Source organism: Podarcis vaucheri (genome assembly GCF_965113315.1).
Source record: "Podarcis vaucheri genome assembly, chromosome: 7".
NCBI lineage: Eukaryota > Metazoa > Chordata > Lepidosauria > Squamata > Lacertidae > Podarcis > Podarcis vaucheri.
The window spans coordinates 60409153-60424325 of record NC_138765.1 but is presented as its reverse complement, the minus strand read 5'-3'; the positions used below and the strand labels follow the sequence as shown (position 1 = coordinate 60424325).

Sequence of the window (15173 nt, the reverse complement as noted above, 5' to 3'; positions counted from 1 at the left end):
CATTTTGAACAAGGCATGACAGTGTGTTTTTAAATCTTGCCAATATGCAGGAGACTTTTTGCAGTTTGTTTTTGGTTGGGAACCTTTGCAGCCATTAATACCTTGAATTGGGTTGATTCAGTGCAGGAACAAAGGAAGTTGCCTTACACCGAGTTGAATCATCATAGCTCAATACTGTCCACAAGGAATGATCCTTGCTCTCTGGGATTTCAGACTAGGGGGGAGGTCTCTCCCAGACCTTCCTAGAGATGCTGGGGATTGAACCCAAGGCCTTCTGCAGATGCTCTACAACTGACCTATGGTGTTGCACTGGTGTCCAGTTTCCAGGCTTCCCACAGGCATCTGGTTGGCCACTGTGAGAACAGGATGCTGGGCTAGATGGGCCATGGGCTTGATCTTAGCAGACTCATTTTAGTTCTTATGAACAGGCAGCCTGACTAGGTCTGAGGCAGCTTCCTAAGGCTACACCTTCTTCATCACCTACTTAAAGCCCTCTTGCACAACTTTAGCAGTTGTGGAGTATCCTGGGAACTTTAGTATGTTAAAGGTTTCTGGGAACTGCCGCAACCCCAGAGTCGTCCACGACTGGACCCAACGGTCAGGGGTCCCTTTATCTTTACCTTTATGGCTGTTAAAGTGGTATGAGTGTGCTTTAAATGTCTGGTGTGGATGCAACCTATGTACCAAATAAGGAGGAGGAACATTCTCAAGAATTCTCTCATTCAGAACTGAAGATATGCTTCTTATTTTCCTTTCTCAGCTCTGAAACAGGAGTCTTTCCCTGCTTGTTTTTGTGGAGACTATTGGGAGGCCAGAGCCAAAGCCAGCCTTGAAGGAGGTGTGTGTGTGTGTGTGTGTGTGTGTGTGTGTGTATACTTTGTACTTGAGTAAAGATCCCCAGCTTGCCTGTAGGGACCCTATGAAAGTGGGTAAAGTTACATAGCCCTGTTCTCTTACCCCAAGTTTCTTTCTAATGCAAGACTATTGGCGACCCCAAACTCTGTTCCCTAAAGCCTTATTGAATTTTTGACCTTGGAAACCCCAAATCTTTCTCCCTCGAACAGATGGGAGGCACTGCTTAAGCGAACGCTTCCGTTCCTTTGTGGATATGAAATCGCACTGCCTCCCTGTGAAATAAGTAACGCACATTCCACAAATCATGGAGTGTTAGCAATCTTATACATTACAAGTTCCTTGGGGGCAGAAAAGGCTTGCGTTTTATATACTTGTAAATGGCTGTGTTCACTTAAAGGAACTAGGGAACAAAAATAATTAATGGAGGGAAAACCATTATTTATAGAGTACCATAAATATACAGCATAACATGTAACATTCCTGCCCTGAAGAGCTTGCAGTGTAAAAAAAAAAAAAAAATCCTTTCAGTTGCAGGGTTCCAAGCGAGATGACGATGACACAACCGCTCCAGATGTGTCTGTGGCTTTTAGGTGTGGGAGCGAGGCCAAGGGAAGTACCACTTTGGATTTCTTTCAGCAGCAAATCTTTTAAGAAATCCCCAGACCTCTGGTAAGTGGTATTTCTTTTCTAGTGTTCGGCAGAATCACATGACACAGAGCTTTCCCCAGGCTTCCAGCAGGAGAGCACAGTTTAGGATGCTTCTCCACATAGCAATCTCTGGGCACATCCACACCATATATTGAAAGCACTATGATACCATTTTAAGAGACATAGTTTCCCTCGCCAAAGTATCCTGGGAACTGTAGTTTGTTAAGGGTGCTAAGAGTTCTTAGGAGACTCCCTGTTTCCTTCACAGACCCACAATTCCCAGAGCAGTTTAACAGCCAACCCCTCTTCCCAGGGAACTCTGGGAATTGTAGCTCTACGGCAGTAATAGGGGGGACTTAACGTTGGGATAAATGACTCCAGTTTAAGTTACATCGGTTGAGCTGGGAAAGCCCAAGATCTTCTGAATTCAAGATCTCTCATCCCTGTGGATCTTGGGTTCAGATAGTATTCTAAGGCTGCAATCCTAACTACTACTACTCAGAAGTAAGTCCCAATGAATTAGATTGAGCTTACTCCCTGGTAAGTGGGGTCAGGATTCCAGGCTAACTTGATTCAGGTTGGCAGCCCTGATAAAAATAAAATAATTTTGGACATTTATGCTACATGAATGACTTTATATCAGGTCAACTTCAATGCCAGGGAAACAATTATTTGGTATCTTTTTAATCTATTCATTTCCTCTACCTGGCATCTCGGTGCCTTTTAGATTAGTTCTCTGTAGATCGTCCCCTTTGTTTCTGTGCAGGCATTCAGTGTTTCCAATTTCATGTTACTGTACTGAATTCTCTTTTCATAGCAAAGCGTCTTTCAATATGCTTGTATTTGGGATAATGAAGTTCGTCGCCTCCGTGTGTTAAATAATTCACTTCCTTTTTCCGCCTCTGTGAAGTTCTCTTATTGTGGCGTGGCTTCCAAAACATTTTCACACATACACGCACAAAAAGCGTAATCCATAAAATATGAAGAACTAACAATGAACACTGACATTTTAATTCTTCACTTACGAGCACAAAAGGGATGACAATTGGAAATTGCTGTTGTTGCCATAATAAAGAGAGATTTGCATTCCTCTGAAATTGATAGTTTAGTATTTGAGCATAATGTCAGTAACGGCAAATAACAATGCCTAGGTTCTGCGGATTATAAGTAATAGCTGTTTTCCGTTGCACCCTGTTGAATAGCGCCATTTCCCCCACCCCTTGCTGTAAACAAATGAGAGGTTGCTGGCAGTAATAACGCAGGTTTGCACAGAATCAGAATTATTTCTGAATAAGCAGATAACAGCTTTGAGATGTAATGACTATGTGGGGTGGGGAACCTTTCTCAGCCGGAGTCATAAGGCAACTGCCATCATTTATGTTAAGCTCAACGCGCAGTCCTGTATGTGAACAAACATGGCCTGGATTATCTTTCCCTTCTCCTTTGAGGCAGAAGCTCCTGTATCTGACAAGTCAGGCGAATTCTCATATGAGAACTAGAGGAATATAGGAAGATGCCTTATAACATTTCAGGTCATTGGTCCATTTAGCTCAATAGTGGCCACAGTGGCCACTTTCACACCGTACATTTAAAGCAGTTTCATTCCACTTTAAACAGTTCTGGCTTCTGGAAGCTGTAGTTTGTTAGTGGTGCTGAGAGCTGTTACAAGGCCCTTATTCAACTCAGAGCTACAATACTCAGCGTGGTCAACAGTGAATCCCTGTTCGCAGGTGTCAGGGGTTCAGGAGCAGAGGCGAGGGCAAGGGAGGAAACAGAGAGCGAGGGGGAGGAGGCAGAAGAAAGGATGAGTGATGACGACGACCCGAGATCTCCGAGTCTTTCCAGTGAATCAGAAGATTCACAAAAAGGAGCACCAGTGGCCAGGGCAAGGGGGGAGACTAGGGGGACACCCCAGGAAGAAAGAGCCAGAGGGGACTCAGAGGGGAGCAGTTGGAGATCGGGACCAACGTCACCGCCAGAGAGTAGGAAAGAGGAAGAGCGCCAGGGAGCAAGCGCTGGCAGCTCGCAACAGGAGGGAGGGCACGAGTCAGGAGTGGCCACACCTTCATCGGGGAGCGAAGTGACGGTTAGACGGAAAGTGGAAGGTTGGGCGCGCGCGCGCCAAGTTCAAATGCACAGGAAGGTGGCGCAGTAGGCAGCCCGGAAAGGGAGCCAGGTCCTAAAGCCCGGCGCAAGGAGACAGGAGAGTCAGGGGGGTCAGCGTCAGAAGAATCCCGGAAGGAAGAGACCCAGGGGGGCAGAGGGACCCAGAGGAGAACTGTCAGGCGGAAAAGGTGGAGCAGGGCTAGGATATTAAGTTGGTGCGCAAGGGGCGGAGACTCAGACGGAGCTTCGCCGATCTAAGCATAAGACGTAGGGTTGCACGCAGCAGCTCGAGAATGGAGACTGTAACTCAATAAAGACTTATTTAACGATCGCTGGCTAGCGTGATCCTCTGTGAGCTAGGATCTGGAAGTAACCCTGACAGCAGGGAACTCTGAGAATTGTATCTCTTGGAGAGGAATAGTAAAGGTAAAGGGACCCCTGACCATTAGGTCCAGTCGTGGCCGACTCTGGGGTTGCGGCGCTCATCTCGCTTTATTGGCCGAGGGAGCCGGCGTACAGCTTCCGGGTCATGTGGCCAGCATGACTAAGGTGCTTCTGGCGAACCAGAGCAGCGCACGGAAACGCCGTTTACCTTCCCGCTGGAGCGGTACCCATTTATCTACTTGCACTTTAACGTGCAGGAGCTGGGACTGAGCAACGGGAGCTCACCCCGTCGCAGGGATTTGAACTGCCAACCTTCTGATTGGCAAGTCCTAGGCTCTGTGGTTTAACCCACAGCGCCACCCGTGTCCCTTTTGGAGAGGAATAGGGGCTTCCTAATAACTCTCAGCACCCTTTGCAAACCACAGTTCCCAGAATTCTTTGGGGAAAGCCCTACCCATTTAAAGCCGTGTCAGGGAGTTTTGCCTGTACACTTTGAATGTAGCCAACGACTGGCAGCAGATCTCCAAGGATTGAACCTGAGACCTTCTGAATGCACTGTGAATTATCTACCACTGAGCAATGACCCTTCCACAACTGCCACGTGGAGTGTCTGGGTCACATGTTCTCTTGTACACATGTTTGCTCTTTTACCTTGACTGGGTGAAAAATTCCAGAGGGGTAGCCCTATTAGTCAGTTGCAGTCAATCGGTGAAAGGTCCTGTGGCACCTTAAAGACTACCAGATCTTGTGAAGGGCATGGACTGAAGTGAACTCCAGCTATGGGGCATTTGTGGTCCTCTAGATGTTGCTGGAGCCTAGATTACCCTCCACAAGAAACAGGCCTTTCTTTCCTGTAGCCCCCTAACCTTGGAACAGCTTTTCTTGGGAGACTGAGATGGCCCTCTTGTGGCTTTTCTCCCAAAGCCAAATTAACACTTCTATTTAATGTTTCACCAGTTGATTTCTTTGGCCCCTCTTTTTGTTCGTTGGCTTCTAGTGGAGGCATGTGGTTACATTCATTCCCCCACCCTTAAACTGTAGTATTTTTTATCTGAAAAAGTTCATTTTTAAAAATGGCTAGTAGCCATGGTGACTATGTTCCACTTCTGCTGTCGGGGGAAATATGCCTCTGAATACCAGTTTTTTTGGGGGGTGGGGATCACAGGTGGGCAGAGTGCTGTTCCACTCATGTACTGCTTGCAGGCTTCCTGTAGGCATCTGATTGGCCAATGTGAGAACAGGACGCTGGTCTAGATGTGCCATTGCCCTCATTTAGCAGGCCATTTGCTTCACTCAGTTGAGAAAGCACTCCTCACTTCTCTGAGTGGTGAGAAGTTCTATGGACAGCAGTACCAGCTGAAGTTTCCTTCCTATGAAATAAAATGCAGCCTTACACTGCCTTTGTGATACTTGCTTTGTTGAAAGTTATGAAGGCAGACTTGCCTGACAGCAACTTGGACAGTGCCCCCCCCGACTGCCACCATGACTGCACCTCCCAGGCCCAGGTAAGTCCAACTAGAAACTCTACTCTCTTTCCTTCTGCCTAATTTCTGTTTCTCTGCCCCCTTCCCTCAGCTAGAGTTGGGTTACCTTATTCCAAAACACAAACTCTGATGGGTATCTTATTCCAAAACACAGAGAGATTCCTAAATATCAAGAGATGGTTTCTTATCTGTTGGCTCTTGTTGATGAGGCATCGACCAACTGTCTTGGACTATTAGCAATCTGCCTGACAAAGGGCTGGTCAGTTAGCAGCCGGAACAATATAGTAGTCAACATTGAGTGATATCTAAAGCACAATTCTTGGGGATATATATATATATATATATATATATATATATATATGGAGGGGAGAGAGCAAGAAAATTTACACCAGGGCAATGGAACATATTCCTTAACAATTGCCAGGCTACTAAAGTCAAAGGTTCACTCTCACACTGTACCTGCCAAGATCAAGGTGACTTTGGGGTCTCTCTTTGTGGGAAGCTCATTCGGCAAGAGCTAGTCATCAGAAGACTCTTTCCAATTAAGTAATTAGACAAGGTGCTAAATATAAAGGAGGACTGGTAATGATCCTGTTATTACAGCATTATAATATTTTGTAGCTTAAGAGCATTAAGAAGGCCTCACTGGCGATTTGAAATTAGGATCCTCTTTTTTTTTTAAAGCCCATCAAATAAAAGAGAGAGAGGAAAGAAGAAGAGAACTTCAAAGCTGCTTTTTTCCCACTTGGAAACCTGCCTGTGTTAGGATGAAATGAATAGAAAAAAGAGCAAGGTTTGCCTTCTAATAAAGCATCTGTTGCCCACTTTGAACATTTCTTACTTCTTTGTGAGCATGTCTCTCCAGTTATGGGGACTACTGACAATGAAGAACAGAGGCCTTGAAATAGACAATACCTGTTATCTACCCAATATTTCTGATTTTCATGTCACTTTGAACTGGATCTTCATTTGACCGCATGCTGAGTCCAAAAAGAATTTCTTTGTCGGCTGATCCAAAGATGCCAGAAGATGCTCGGAAAAAAAGTAAACTGCGGGAATCTGCTCAATAAAGGCAAGATGAAAAACAAGCCTTTGCCATTCACTCCACGCACAGACAGTGCTTTTAACTTCTGCCTATTTTGGTGCTGCAAAGAAGCCCCCTAAATGCAAATTTTGTGTGTGTGTGTTGTTCCAAGGCTAGATTATAGCTTTCTCTGTGCATAAAATAACAAAAAACAAGCATAAGCCCCGACAAGAACGGTGAGTATGGAGAAGTAGCCAGATTACTTAAAGTAGACCCCTGGCTTTCGGAAGCCCAATGCAAGGAGACTTTTGCTGCTACTGAGCCACTGCTGCTCTTGAGCAAATGTCAAGAGGCCTATTCCCAACAAAAGATTGGCAGCCTTTCACTGGGAGTTGGGGGGGGCAGTCAGATTTGGCAGCTCTGCTTAGCAGAGTGATTCAGCTAAAATTTGGCGGGGCTTCAGTAAGCTTTTGTTTGTTTGTGTGTGTGTGTGTGTATGTGTGCATGTGTGGTTGTTGAATGCTAGAAAACTCCTGGCCAGAACAGGCAGAGAGACAGGATTCCAAGGCACATTTTCATCTCCATCCAGCAGGCTCTCGTCCTGATTGGGCAATGATAAAGCTGGGCCCAGTGAATTGATCAATGAAGAATGTTTAATGGAAACCAGCCAACGAAATCATCAAAAAGAGCCTGGACTGGATGGCTCAGAATGATCTGTGATGGTGGGAGGGGGAGAGAAAAAACAAAAGCAAAGGGGGGGGGGAGAGAGAGAAACCTCCTTTGACTTAAATGGGGATGAATTAGACTAGCCTTGCCTGATTAAAAGAAGGAGTTTGAGCCAACAGAACTTTTTTGGGTGTGTTCTATTAATGGCATACATAGTTCCAGAATTGCTGGATACCTTAGGTGGGAAACTCTTTTCTGGCTGAGGGCCACATTCCCTTCTGGGGGCTGGTGATAGAAGTGGACAGAGCAATATATGTAAAATATTTACATTGTTCGCTAGACTGGTTTCTGCACACACCCCTGTTTGTGTTCCATCCAGGGAAGAAAGTGGCATGATCAGAATTCAAGGACAGATTTCAGCCAGGTAAAGAAAATCTTAAGGCCAGATGAATTGAAAGCATGCGGTTTCCCTCAATCCTGGGAATGGTCATTTACCACTCCCCGTGCTACAGTTCCCAACACCTCCAATGAACTACAGTTCCCAGAGTGGCTTAACCATCAATCCCTCTGAACTTTGGGAGCTGTAACTCTGTGAGGGGAATAGGGGTCTCCTAACGATTCTCAGCCTGCTTAACAAACTACACCTACTAGAATACTTTGAGGAAAGTCATGAGTGTTTAAAGTGGTGTGATAGTGCTTTAAATGTTCTGTGTGAATAGTAGTGGGATTTCTGAGCCCAGCTGCAATTGGGGACCAATAGGCCCCCTGCTTTTCCCTCTTAGTGACCACGCGGAGGCCAGTTGCAATTACTCTTGCCCCACTAATTCCCTCTCCGTCCCACAGCCACCTGCTCGCCCTCCCTCCACAGCCGTACTTTGTAGTGCACATTCTTTCTACCAAGTCATCAGTAACGTCAGCTGGAGCAGATGTCTGTTCTGTAATTGATTAGGTATCTTTCTGCGGCAAAACCGTTTTGAGTTGTGATCAAATGAGCAGTTGGTAGGGCCCGGGCTCTGAGCATCAGAATCTGATTATGTCCTCAGAAAAAACACAGCCTTTGAAGTGGGCCAGAGAACACTTGGGTAATTCCAGTTTATCTGTCTTCTGCAAAATTCATCTCGAAGGGAGGGATTTTTGCCCAGGTGTGGGGGGGTGGGAGAGGCAATGAGCTTGTTTCCATTATGACCCATCTGTTGACTTCAAAGTTCAGACATTGGCAAGAGATTGATTTAAAAACCTGGCAAGCTGGTTTTGCTTGCTTCTATATACTTGGGGCACCTGGTGGATTCAGACAACCAGTGTTCTTTCCCCTTCCCAGTCCTATCCCAATTTATTTTCCTCCTAATTTTTATTTACTTTTGAAGTCATCAGGTGTGGGGGATCATGTGCTTAAGAAGGCTGAAGGAGGCTCCGAAGAATTCAGCACTGTTGAGGGACCTCCAGAAATGATCTGGGTCAATGATTTTTGAACTGTAAGTCTGTTGTGTTGTTTGTTTGTTTTTTTAAAAAAATTGCTTTACAATACAGTGGTACCTCAGGTTATATACGCTTCAGGTTACATACGCTTCAGGTTACACACTCCACTAACCCAGAAATAGTGCTTCAAGTTAAGAACTTTGCTTCAGGATAAGAACAGAAACCGGGCTCCAGTGGCACGGCAGCAGCAGGAGGCCCCATTAGCTAAAGTGGTGCTTCAGGTTAAAAACAGTTTCAGGTTAAGAACGGACCTCTGGAACGATTTAAGTACTTAACCCGAGGTACCACTGTACTGTTGTAGGGGGACAGCAGATATACTGCCTCCTTCCATACTACGAACCTTCTTGGATGCAAAAAGGCACTCTTGGTACAGTGGTGCCTCTTGCGGTTTTTTCGTCTTGCGAAGCACGGCTATTAGTGGCTTAGCGGCTATTAACGGCTTAGCGGCTATTAACGGCTTAGCGGCTTTAAGAAAAAGGAAACAAACTCGCAAGAACTCGCAAGATGTTTCATCTTGCGAAGCAAGCCCATAGGGAAATTCGTCTTGCGGAACGACTCAAAAAACGGAAAACTCTTTCGTCTTGCGCGTTTTTCGTCTTGCGAGGCATTAGTCTTGCGAGGTACCACTGTAGTTGCTCCACCCAAGAGGGGTTTCCTCTGTGGCAGCCCCTAAGTAGTGAGACTCCCTCCCCACAGAGGTGCGTCTGTCACCTTCGTTGTATAGCTTTAGTCAAATACTGAAGACACACCTCCTTACCCTGGCTTTCGACAATTGAGACATATCTTTTTAGGATCCACCTTATTTCTATGATTGTAAGTTGTTTTGAACTTTTTTTTTAAAGTGCATTAACAGTTGTAACCTGTTCTGGGACCCTGGGGCAAAGGGCAAGTAAATTGTGACGACGACAACAACAACAACAACAACAACAACAGGATTTCCTGAGGGTGGGGGATCATAAAACCATAGAATCAGAGTTGGAAGGGACCCCCCCAAGGGTCATCTAGTCCAACCCTCTGAGCAGTAGCCTATGAGATGACCACAAAGAGAATAATCTCAAACCAGAAGAGTCTTGACTATAAGCACCTATATTAGTATGCATGTAAGAGCAGCTGATGTCAAATTTGTGCTCTGTGGAGCCCTGTGATATTTACTTAGAACAGAGTTAGGGAACCTCAGTGCCAGGGACTAAATGTAGCCCTCCAGGGACTCTTCCCAGGCTACACTTCCTCTTCAGTCACGCCCCCTGTCCCTAGGCCACACCCCTCATTGAGCCTTCTTTGCACCCTCCAGTGTTCAAACCCAGCATTCTGTTTGGCAGAGCAGAGCAAGTACACTCGTTGTACGTCAGGCAGGATTAAGGCTTTGTACTATGGCACTGAGTAAGCCAGATAAGGTATCTGCTTCCATGAGGTCCGGTGGCTTGCCTGCTTAAATAATATTTAAAAGTTTGAACTTGCAACATTTCAGCTTTCTTATATTCCAGAAAGCACTTCTCCAACATCTCACTTTCCAAGCTTAAAATCAATACAAGCACAGCTGCACTAGTCATTTCCTAAGGAAAACATTTTTCAGTGTTTCGCCCTCCGCAGTTCCTGAACTGGAAGGATGTTCTAGGAGTCAGCTTTTTACCAAAGTTGAGTGTGGGGGAGCAGCTAGGCACCCAGATAGGCATGGCAGCATCAGCCACCCACAAACGAGTAGCAGCCATTAGATGAAAATCTAGTGCAAACAGCTCACTTGCAAGCTTTGTAATAAACCTGATGCAATGCCTATTATGAAACCAGTACAGGTGTGATGAAGTGATGGGAAGATTTCAGCTCTATATCCCCATACCACACAACATACTTCCTGTCCCCATAATCCTATGTCTTCTTCCGTTCCATAAGAACGGAATGGCCAGCAAAACATCTTGACTCTTATTTGAAAGGAGCCTGGATGGCAGTGGATATTTCGAGAACAGGAACTAGTTTGAAGTGCCCATCCAGTTCAGGAGCACCCCAGATCCTGAAATTTCAAGACTGAAACCTGAGAGCGACCCCTGTTGATTCTTCTTCTGCTTTCCCTGCTACCACTGAGCCCTGGAGATGGAGGTTAATTGGGAGAGGAGGGAGCAAAGTAAGGCAGCCCCCCTCCCCCTGCCGAGAGCCTATGTAATAATTCACAGACAGATCCTGTGGAGCTGAAGCTTACACACATAGTCTTAATTTAGTTTTAAAACAAAACAATGCACTCTCACCCACCTGGAGGGGACCAGGCAAACGTGGAGACTTCAGGTCAGCCTGGAGGTCCGGCAACCCTATCCCTAACATTTTACATGGGAATTTCCGTTCTCTGCAAGAAGGAACGCAGATCAACATAGGCCCAGGATCTCTAGCCAGAGTTAATTCTGTGTGAGTAATAAAATGGCTTCCAAGCCTGGATGTGTTTTTGGCACAACTGTTTTCCTTTTGTGTGTGTTTCCCCATTACTGGGACCTCCCAGAATGTAGGAAGGCTTTTTACTGGCAGCTGGAAATTCTAATGAATTCTTCTAACTTGACAAGAAAGCCACGAGGTCTACATGCGCGCGCGCACACACACACACACACACACACACACAGCCTCTTCAAATCATACACATGACAGTAATTATCTCCTTTGCTGATGTCGAAAAAAAGCCAAAGTTTGCGTCATGCTGGATACCTCCAATAATCATTTGCATGGAGATGTGGCGTCTGTGGCATCAGGACATCCCAGCGCCAGCACTGGGGCACATGCTGGCACAAAGGCTCAATTAACAGCAACGAAGCTGCAAGAGAACAGCTCAGGTGACGGAACGAAATCAGAATCTTGAGTGTCAAGAAATGAGATGGCACACTAGCCTGTGTTCTGGGATGGTTGTTTTGTTTCTGTTTTCATGGATCGAGTGCTGAGGGAAATTACATCCATACTTGGTAAAGATTCCTGGGAACTGAGGCTGCTGCTAGTTGTTAGGAGGCCTCTATTGCCCTCACAGAGCTACAGTTCCCTGTGAAGAGGGATTGATTGTTAACCCACTCTGGGAATTGTAGCTCCGTGAGGGGACAGGAACACGTTTAGGAAACCTTACTTGGGTTCAGAAGTACCCAAACAAGCAAAATAAGCCCATGTGCACATACTGATCTATGTAAGCAGCTTTCATGCTATGTTCCAGAAACTCCTGAGGCTCCTCAGGTAGATCGTTGTTTATTAGAGGATTGGCAATAGCAGCTGTCAAGGCCCCAGCCCCAACCTCTCTGTGGTATAGTGGTTAGAGTGCTGGACTAAGACCTAGGAGACCAGAGTTCAAATCCCCACTCAGTTATGAAGCTTGGGCCAATCACTGTCTCTTTAAGTACCCTACCTCAAAGGGTTGTTTTCAAGATTAAAAAAAAAGGGGGGGGAGAGAACTGCACACACCACCTTGATTTCCATGGTGAAAAGGTGGGATAGAAATGTTCAAATAAATAAAAAGGGGGGTTCGGTCTTGGGGCCACCATTTAAATTTCCCACAAATCCCCTGGAGTGATGTTTTGGGGAGCATTGTGGAAATCAAAATGGCAACTACCAGCCGTGCAGGGCTGATCCAGAGTGCTGCTTCTTCCACCACTGTTGCTGCTACTACTAGGTAAGCGGGCATGTATGGGCCTGAGCCTTAAACCCAGTGGCTAAACTTATCCAGAATCCTTTGCACCATGCAAGGGTTCTGTGGCAAACACCAGCGTGGAAAGGGGCTCCATAAAGGTGCAGGGGGAGGGGAGGAGGAATTGATTTAGCTAATCCATTTAGAACACTTTATAAAGAAATGAATGCATGCATGCATGCTTTTCTGAGAGCAAAATCTGGGTTTCTCTTTGGCCCCAAAACTTGCACTTTTGTGTGAGCTGCAAAGTATGAGGAGCCACTGAGTCTCCTTTCATTCTCCTGAATTCCTTTTCTTCAATTCTTGACAATACCAAGGGGAGCTCTGTGGAATTCCGCCACCAGGGTGCGTTGGTAATGAAAGAGGAAAGACCAATATGTTGTGGCAATGTGATGTCTTGTCCGGACTCAGGTGGAAGGGGGAGCAAGGAGGAACAACATGTCACTTTTGATCCTGATTCTTCTGAGGAGGGACAGGATCAGGATCTCAAACTTACTTCTGAGAGCAAAAGGGAGGGAAACCGGCCCAGACAGTTTTACAGAGGGAACCTTTTCTTGAGAAGAGACAAAACTAACAAGACACCTTAAACTTGTGTGGCAGCCTTTGAAAAAAATAGAGAGTTCAAAAGGATGAAGCTTTCTAAATTCACAAGAAAGATGAAAAAGGAGCTGGAAGGCAAAGAACAAGAGGTACCCCTCCTCCGCCAACCTTGCTCTGGCCAAGCTGAATAAGCTGCATGATCTTATAACAGATGGAAGGAAGATGCTTGAATTGGGCAGCTATAGGTGGGGGGGGGATATGATTCTGTTTGCTTTTAAAGCCAAAAGTATCAGCTTTCCACTTTCTAAAACAATATGTGAACCAAATCGCAGCTATCCTTCAAAATCTGCAGCTATCTGACTTTTGCAATGCAGTTCTCCAACCAAACAGTATTTACTACTGTTGTTGTTGTTGTTGTTGTTGTTGTTGTTGTTGTTGTTGTTGTTGTTGTTGTTGTAAACCCTGTTTCCCTCCCAGAGCTACAGTTTCCACATTGGTTTAACAATCTGTCCTTCTTCACAGGAACTGATACACAACTGGAATTTGTAGCCCTGTGTGGGGAATAGGGGTCTTCTAACAACTATCAGAAACCTTAACAAACCACTGCTCCCAGAATTTTATGGGGGAAGCCATGACAGTTTAAGTGGTATCATAGTGCTCAAAATGGATGGTGTGGATTTGGCCTAAGTGTGGTGAAAGTGGTTTTGAAACAGATTCTCTGCCATCAAAGCAAATGCTGCAGGATGCAATTCTAATTCACTTCAACTGTGCTCTCGTTAGCAGCAAATTCTACATATGCCCTCATCACCCATTGCATGTTGAGTGGCACCCATTAGTCAGAATCAGGCTTGCCAGGTGCCAACAAAGACAACCCAGATACCACCCTTTAACCCAGAGATTTTGGCAGTTGAGAAAAGCAGCCTAAATTCCAGGTTTTATATTCCATTCTGTTCTGAAGGAGAGCTGTGTTTTGGTTCATGTTAAAATGAAAACCAAACTTAATTTCTTCCCCACCCATAGCCTTAATCCTTGATTAATTCCTATCTTTCCTCTCCTTCAGCAAATCATCAGCTATTTCCTCAGCCATTCCCCCCTCTCTTTTAATTGTATTGATATTTTAAAACAAAAACGGGGAGGGGGCAATTACAGGCAATTGCAAGGGTAAGAACATTGCTGGGAAGGAGCATGCTACATCATAAATTCATCTGGGATGTACGGTAAATCAATGGCCAGATGTCTCTCCACATGTGACCATGTGTCTTGATTTTTTTCTTAGGCTAAGAGACATTTTGAGGGCACATCTAGATTTGTGTGTGGAAGGTGTGTGTATAAAAAATGAGCCTCTGATTTTAGGTGGGGCTGGGCATCTGAATTCATTTATTCATGGTCTCAGGGCATATGGCACACAGGTCTGCAGAGATGTAAGCCCCAAAGCATATTGCCCCATTTTGCCATCAGACCCTTTAGAATGTTTGTAGAATGAGAAACATTACGAAATATGTTCCCTGGTAGTCTCTAGGGTTGGCCAAAGTGATTCATGCTTTCTCAAACAGGCTTAATGGTCCACATGTGTTTAGACTTCTTGAAACTGCTGTTTGGGGGCAGGGGGAAAGCTTAGCTAGATGGGTTTAACAGCAAGACCAAATCTTGTCAAAAACAACAATCTAACTTCCAGTTCAGATTGGGAATTTAACATCCTCTTTTTATGTATTTTTATTATTTTCTCAAAGGCTTCCCATTTTAATTACAAAACTGATTTGAAACTTCTTTTTTATTGTCTCAGCTGCCTCTGAGATTCTTCACTGGATACTGAATTACAACTGATGATCTTTTAGTGCAATCCTATGTAGATTTACCCAGAAGTAAGTGCCTGACGTGGAAGAGGGAAAAGGGTGGGGGGTGTTAGGCCCACTGTGGCCGATCAGAGAATCATAGAGTTGTAGAGTTGGAAGGTACCCTGAGGGTCACCTGGTCTAAACTCCTGCAATTCAAGAATCTCAACTAGATCATACGTGACAGATAACCATCCAACCTCTGCTTAAACATGAAGAGAAGAGGTATCCCATCCCATCTCACCTCACTTTGAACATTGCACTGAGTTTATTAACGCTTAGTCCCAGGTAAAAGTTCATAGGATCGTAGCCATAAAAAGCTTTGCAGGAATTCTCTTTTCACAGTCATCTGGCATTCAGAGGCATGCTTCCTCTCACAATGAAGGTAGACTATAGCTGTCATGGATAGTAGCAACTGATAGATTTACCCTCTGTGAAATAGACCCTTGATAAGTGTCTTGGTGCCCTACTCAAGACTTAAGGAAACTGTGGTGGACTTTGGACTCTCAAATTCCAGC

The 15173-nt window shown here is 45.2% G+C and overlaps 1 long non-coding RNA gene across 1 annotated transcript in view; it reads left to right on the top strand.

The window, feature by feature from the left end:
• LOC309537871 overlaps nucleotides 1-15173 on the top strand; it is a 95057-nt gene that overhangs the window by 59657 nt on the left and 20227 nt on the right. Inside the window, exons 3-5 of the long non-coding RNA XR_014222020.1 lie at nucleotides 1390-1524; nucleotides 8532-8639; nucleotides 14607-14685. This is a non-coding gene — a long non-coding RNA (uncharacterized lncRNA). The remainder of the gene's footprint in view (nucleotides 1-1389; nucleotides 1525-8531; nucleotides 8640-14606; nucleotides 14686-15173) is intronic.